General features: G+C 32.9%; 1 long non-coding RNA gene across 3 annotated transcripts; it reads right to left on the minus strand.

The window, feature by feature from the left end:
* Positions 1-1,806: 1,806 nt before the first annotated feature.
* Positions 1,807-6,345, minus strand: LOC128206127 (uncharacterized). Of its 3 annotated transcripts, none has more exons than XR_008256392.1 (7): positions 6,113-6,345; positions 5,708-5,778; positions 5,228-5,316; positions 4,715-4,790; positions 3,473-3,549; positions 3,135-3,239; positions 1,807-1,907 (listed from the first exon to the last, which is right to left on the minus strand). It is a non-coding gene; the product is annotated as an uncharacterized LOC128206127 (long non-coding RNA). The 3 variants fall into 3 exon arrangements; XR_008256391.1 differs by having other exon boundaries at positions 3,125-3,239; XR_008256393.1 differs by lacking the exons at positions 3,135-3,239; positions 3,473-3,549.
* Between the last annotated feature and the right edge of the window lie 1,061 nt (positions 6,346-7,406).

Below are 7,406 nucleotides of genomic sequence, written 5' to 3' on the forward strand. Positions count from 1 at the left end.
TTGCATGAGCCTATAATTTTGAATAAATGGAGCCTATAATTTTTTTATGAAATCTTGAGATACCTCGTTAATTTCTAGATTATGAACATTATGAAGATTTGATTTTTTTTTCATGAAGTATTGTGTGAAATAAAGCCTATAGTTCGTTTTTTGAAATCTTGAGATCTCTCGTCAACTTCTAGATTTTCACAATTTTTCACAATTTTTCACAATTTTCGATGCATATTTTTTTGTTGAGAGCATGAAATTACAATTCAGAGTTGCATTATTTTTGTACATATGGCTTATGATCGTGAGATTTAACATGTTTGAAAATAAAAAAGAAGCTTTTTCATACAATCTCATGTTTGATTTTTTAAATTTCAACACAGCAGAATTTGTGAATTTGCTGTTCATGTTTTGCATTATTTTTGTACATCTGAGTATTTTTTTTGAAAAAATGAAAAATGTTGCAGATAAAATGTTGAAATGTTGAATGTTTGTGTGATATGTGTATTTCGAGCCATTTTTTGAAGTATAACGCCAGTGGCTGTTATCTTCAAACATTAAAAGGGAAACCTAATTTTCATCGTAACCCTATTATGTGGTCCTAACCTAGTTTTATTTGTTCACAAATTTTAAAATAAAGGCAACGCCAAAGGCAGTTACTCGACAAGGCACACTTAGGAAGAAGCATCCGATTGCCTATGTTTCCCCTCTCATTGTAAAGACTGTGTGGACTGTCGGACCACGGCGATACAAAGAGGTTGCCACTCCCTATTTTTCATTGCCTGTAGCGTGACATGGTGAACATGAGCGGTTCCTAGTATTGGCACTGTACACCACCTTACACCAATACTAAGCTGGTCTAACGACACCTCCATACTCATGCTAGCCTTTAAATTACTTTTGCCAAATCATTTTGCTGAACGAAAACATTGCCACATATCAATGTTCGGTCGTTCAAGAGGAATGTTTGTGATGAATGAAGTTTTGCACTTCGAAACCAAACTAAGAATGCAATGAGCCTAGTACATTTCACTTGTATTTCACAACGCATCTACATTCTAACATTTTTTTTAAAAATTGCTTGATCTTGCAATATTGATTTCAATTTTCATTCAAGCTGAACTTTAGACATTGACAAAACAACAGGCTTGCATCTTAAACCGCCGCATAAAGGACAGTGAGAAACGAATCTCGTCGACCCATGCTGGCACGAGCAAACAAATCATTTTGTCAACAGCATTTCACAAAAATGAAACATTTTGAAATGCAGTGCAAATTTTGCTCTTGTACACACTATCAAAATGTTTACCATTTTACCAAGTTCAATATGACAAGACCAAAGCTTAATAAATTTATGAATTACAAGCAGCATTACTGCTAAAATTTTGTTCAATCACAAATGTTCCTCGGTTTCAGCCGTGACCAAGTCTGGCTGTTTCTCATAAAAAAATATAGTGAAAAACCGTTTGACTGTGGTTTCAATGAAAAAAATCGACAGACCAAAATGTAACCAATTTTATGAAAAAAATGTGTTATCTTTCGTGAACAATACTTTGGATGGCCAAAAAAAATAACAACAGTACTCACAATAGCAAACAAGACCCGCGTTACTGGGGTAAGCAAGACAGCACAAACATTAAAAGCAAACAGATAAATCAGTATTTCTCCATTTAAATTTCATTTTCGAAATGATTTACTGTATGATAAATTTTCAATGTTCATGTAAAACACGAAATACAAGTGTTGGAGAATTACTGATAAACAAAAAGCAACGGTACAAAGCACATATAATACAAACAATATTATAAAACGAACAAGTGTGGATAGGTATCTTTTTTCAAATAAACAATGACATTTCAAATAGATCGACGAATTCTGTCTGCTGTCTTCTGTCGGATCCCCTGTGTATGACATCTCATCTGAAAAAATGAAATGAAACGTGTAAAAGACGAAACATTCTTACATACAATAGCACATTAATGTTTACTCTGGTAAATTTTGGTTTCATTTATAACATTGGACAAATGACAGAGCAGTTCACTAACAACGTGCTTAAAATTATGATTTTTTTGACAACTTTTCAATTTTTTCAAAATTTTTGACTTTGGATTTTCACCATAGCGCATTCGCGTTTTAGCTATATACCTACCAAAGCGCATTTGCGTTTAAGCGATGTAGTTTTTTCACGCTGAGTACCCCCCTTATGAAACTTTTTTTTACATTGAATTTAGAACGATTTAGTTGACTCACAAAATTAGGCACACAAAGTGACGATGTACAAGTATTTTGGGGTGACGAGCTTTTTGGTTCGCTCGCCCGACCAAACAAAAACACTTTTAGTATATATATAAGTCTTTTTGTTTGGCCGGGCGAGGTAACCAAAAAGCTCGTCACCCTAAATGATTTGTACATCGTCACCTGGTTTGCTTAAATTTGTGAGTCGATTTGTCATAAAGAGAGTAAAATGTATGATAAGATGCTTAGCATCTTCAAATAATTTGACATTCATCTTTTGGTTTGACAAATAAAATGAGTAAAATTTATGATAAACTGTTTAGCATCTGTAAATAATTTGACATTCATCTTTTGGTTTGACAAATAATAGAGTGAAATGTATGAGAAATGCTCAGTGTCATGAATCGATTTGACACTTAGCATTTGGTTTGACAAATAATAAAGTGAAATGTTTGATAAATGCTCAGTATCTGTAAATAATTTGACGTTCATCTTTTGGTTTGACAAATAATAGAGTGAAATGTTTGATAAATGCTCAGTATCATGAATCGCTTTGATATTCATCAATTTGTTTTACTAATGAACAAATAATGTCATATGGTTTGACAAAAAAGTAGATTGAAATACCATTCATTTGTGATGTTTTACACTTGTGAAATGCAGATCGAATGCATTATTTTTGTGCATATTTAATATGTAACGCATACTTAATATCATTACAAAACTTGAAACCTACAGCAATTTATGATCTGTACAATGGAGAGACTTAACCGCAAAATTAAAAGAATTGCCATTCTTGAGGCTAGACTTGCTGTACTCAAAACAGAGTTACAGTCAGAACTGGAGCAGCTGAACAATTCCAATGACATGACAATGAACTATGGTTCAAAAACATTATCACCTGTACAAACCGAGGTTGAAGACTGGGGTGACTGCGTAAGGACTTCAGAAATCATCAGCGAGGAGGACTGGGAATCTGAAGCAAACAGGCAGCCCTTCACTCTTGGTGGGACATTCTGCAAAACGAGAAAATCTACAAACTGGGAAAACAGATGCCCTGTTTGTTTCTCAAAAAACTGTGGACATAAAGTGAACAGATGTTTGTTCAGAGAAGCCGCAACTCAGTGATTTAATATTCTACATTATTGTTGTATGTACCATATAATACTGGATGAACAAGTTAAAAAACTTTTTATCATATACTACTGGATAAACAAGTTAAAAAATAAATAAGCACTTTGTATTTTACCTCGTGTTGTTTTATTTCAATGTCCCGAAACCATTTAAACGAACAACTTCCACTGAGGTCAGACCAGCCATACAGAGCTGAAAAAACAAAATATTTCTGTTGAAAAATGAAAACATCAATGAGTAAAATAAGAACAATACTTGTTCAATTTGTTTGCCACCAAAAACATGAATCTTAAATGATCTTGTTTTCCCTGCCAGATGATATACAATAAAACTTAACAATATAAGCTTCAACTCACTAATTTTCATTTACTAAATATGAACACTGGCTAATTAACTTCTATTAAGTCTTTGACCACCAAATAATATTTGCAGTGAGTTATAAATGCTTTGTCTCAAAACATATTAACCATTCTCTCAGTTTTGATTTACAAATGACAGAGCTGTTCACTAAAACAGTGCTTAAAATCATGATTTATTTCACATCTTTTCAATTTTTTTCAAAATTTTCAACATTTTTGACTTTGGATTTTCACCATAGCGCATTCGCGTTTTAGCTATATACCTACCAAAGCGCATTTGCGTTTAAGCGATGTAGTTTTTTCACACTGGGTACCCCCCTTATGAAACTTTTTTTTACATTGAATTTAGAACGATTTAGTTGAATCTCAAAATTAGGCACACAAAGTGACGATGTACAAGTATTTTGGGGTGACGAGCTTTTTGGTTCGCTCGCCCGGCCAAACTAAAACACTTTTAGTATATATATAAGTCTTTTTGTTTGGCCGGGCGAGGTAACCAAAAAGCTCGTCACCCTAAATGATTTGTACATTGTCACCTGGTTCGCTTAAATTTGTGAGTCGATTTGTCATAAAAAGAGTAAAATGTATGATAAATGCTTAGCATCTTCAAATAATTTGACGTTCATCTTTTGGTTTGACAAATAAAATGAGTAAAATTTATGATAAACTGCTGAGCATGTGTAAATAATTTGACATTCATCTTTCGGTTTGACAAATAATATAGTGAAATGTATGACACATGCTAAATATCATGAATGGATTTGACACTTAGCATTTGGTTTGACAACTGAAAGAGTGAAATGTATGACAAATGCTAAATGTCATGAATCGGACACATAGCTGTAATTTTGCTACCATAATGTGAAATAAGTACAAAGAGCAAAATCAAATCATGTTGGTTCAGTGTTTCAGTGTATTAAAGTACCAAGATGAGTTAACTTTACTGTTCATTGTAACTTTGAGATTTGTTTCTGATGAAATTTGGTGAAATTACTTACTTGTTATTGACAGAGCAGAACACACTGCATATTGGGTGAGCTTCAGGTTATATAGGCTAGGTTACTCCTCACAACTCTGAAACAAAACATTTTATCAACAAAACTGTACATATTGCTTGTTAGTTTTTTACTTTTTTTCATTCCATTAAAAGCATGGCTAAGTGCACATTTCATCCACATCAACAATGTTGAAATAATCCTGAAAACAAAATACTTCCTACATACAAACAGAAACAGAAAAACTGTTCACATGCAGAAGGTATTATGTTCCCAACATTTCTTATCATTCACAACAGGAACAAAATTATGCATTTATGGCATTGGTAGATATCAAACACAAACTGAAAATTTATCTAATAGCAGTTCAATGTAATAAATCAAACACAGTGTCTGTTATTAGATAAATTATCAGTTTATAAAAATTATTCCAAGAATATTTCCAAACAGACTAAGCACTGAGATTATGATATGACAGTTCATTTCATGGAATTAATTTTCAGTGATTTTACTTACTTGTAAATGTACTTTCTTGGGTACTGCCTTCAACCATTTTGATCACCAGCTTTCTGACACACAGGATGACTGCATCTGAACTGCCGTCTCTGGTTTAAAAAAAATAATTTTCAACATATTTTTCAAACAAACAAATAGAAGAAGATATTTATCAATCTCGCATGATTTGCCATTTCTTATTTCTGTCAGTTTGGTCCCTAAACAAAGTTAAAATCATTCAAAATATGACATAAACAAGACAAGAGATATGAATTAACACCGCTTACTATGTTTTTCAACATATCTAGCCGAGAATTAAAGTTTCTAAAATCGGCTTCGAGAATGTTCGAAACATTCTAAAACGAGCTGGGAGCAATTTCTTTTGACATAAGTTTTTACGTAATTCAATGCACACATCGACAAAACTTGTTGGTAATATGATACATCATATATTTAGACACAATTTCTCATAAAACTTTTAAACATTCATGTCATACTTACCGCAGGAAAGCTGGAAATACGACCTTCACAATTTATTTTTCAAGATGGCCGACCAGCGCACAGCGAGAACTCTGCAATATGACGTCATACATATCACGTCATATCATTCCATGAATTGCATTATTTATTTATTTTTTAAACTTTTACGAAAATAAAGAAAATACACTCATTAAAAATAATTTAAAATTATCTTAATCATGTATTATGTATCGTTTTATGAAATTAAACAATAGGAAAAAAAAAGTTTGTTCATTTTCAGAAAAACGAAATCGAAAGTAGAAATATTTTTCTGAAATTGGAAATGTTTAAAACCTCGTAAAATCATTTATATCTCTTGTATATGCATAAACCCGGCTTGATTCAATCGCGAACACATTATAGAAACTATAACTACCAAGGTCGTACCTTCAAACACAGAAAATATCCCAAATTTTACACACAAAGAGTATTGTTTACATGGTTCAACCGTATCCAAGTGAATACGACAGACAACACTTTCCCTTATAATAATCAGCTCAGTATAGCTTGTACCGAAAATCGTAACATTATTCTGTGATTGTTTTACTTTATTTCATGTTTTATTTTGCTTAAGTATCGTACTTTGTAGCATTTTACGATACATTCTGTGTATCTTTGAGGAGTTATACATAGCGATTTGCACATATATATATGACTATATGACCATTACTCGTTTGATAACTATGAGCAAGCATAGTTGTTCTTAAAGCTTAAGTGATTCCAACTAGATTGCTATAGATAAACACAATAAAATACGAACAGTTCATACATTTTATTTTGTTACTAATCATTGTCTGTTCATCACTCAATTTATTAACAACGTTTTGGCACAAACTGTCTCCCACGCCTGGCGAAGAACTGGCGAAGTGCTTCGTGATTCTCATTTCTCTCTAAGTCTCTGCTACTGAGCTTTTCAACAACTTTGTAAGTTTTGTCAACACTCGACGAGTCTTCTTGCACCAAACACACCAAACAGGGGTACAGTTCAGGGCACTGATGGCTTGGGGCTTTCTGTTCTGTTTTCTCAGCATCCCCCTTGTTGAAACAAATCAAACATGGATAAAGTTTCGGGCACGTGTGGATTTCAGTTGCCTTATTAATGTTCGCATTCAATTGCACACTGTCCATATTTTTTTGTTTTGCATCAGACCTTCTTAGCAACTTCTTTAAACACGTTTTGATGGTTTTCTTGAAACCCATAATTTGTATATATTAGATCAGTAGGTTTTGACAAGTATGACATGAGAAGAAAAGATAAGTTTATATATGAACTATATTCGTTCCACTCATTGCATTATTTTAAGCCATGGACCATGCAATCTACAATGCTAGGTACAGTGCTTGCTACTATGTTACTATGCTTCTAGTTTTCAATCGAGATAAAACAAACAATCAAATTGCATTTCAACGCATTTATTCAAAGTTAAAACATCAAAACAATTGTTTGAACCTTTTCATTCGGAAAGCACTTAATGAAGTATCATCATGTTTGAGCGGATTGAAAACTAATGTCAATTCTTGTTTTCGCTCACAAAAATACTTGGTTCAATTTCGTCAATTTTTACTTCCTCGTCTACGGTCTCAATGTCTTCAAAATTATCACTATCATAACAGTAACCGTCACAAACGCAGCAATTTCTCATATAACAAACTGCCCCGTCTGGGTTGTCATCTTGCATGG

This window comes from Mya arenaria, chromosome 10 (assembly GCF_026914265.1).
Source record: "Mya arenaria isolate MELC-2E11 chromosome 10, ASM2691426v1".
In the NCBI taxonomy this organism is placed as follows: domain Eukaryota; kingdom Metazoa; phylum Mollusca; class Bivalvia; order Myida; family Myidae; genus Mya; species Mya arenaria.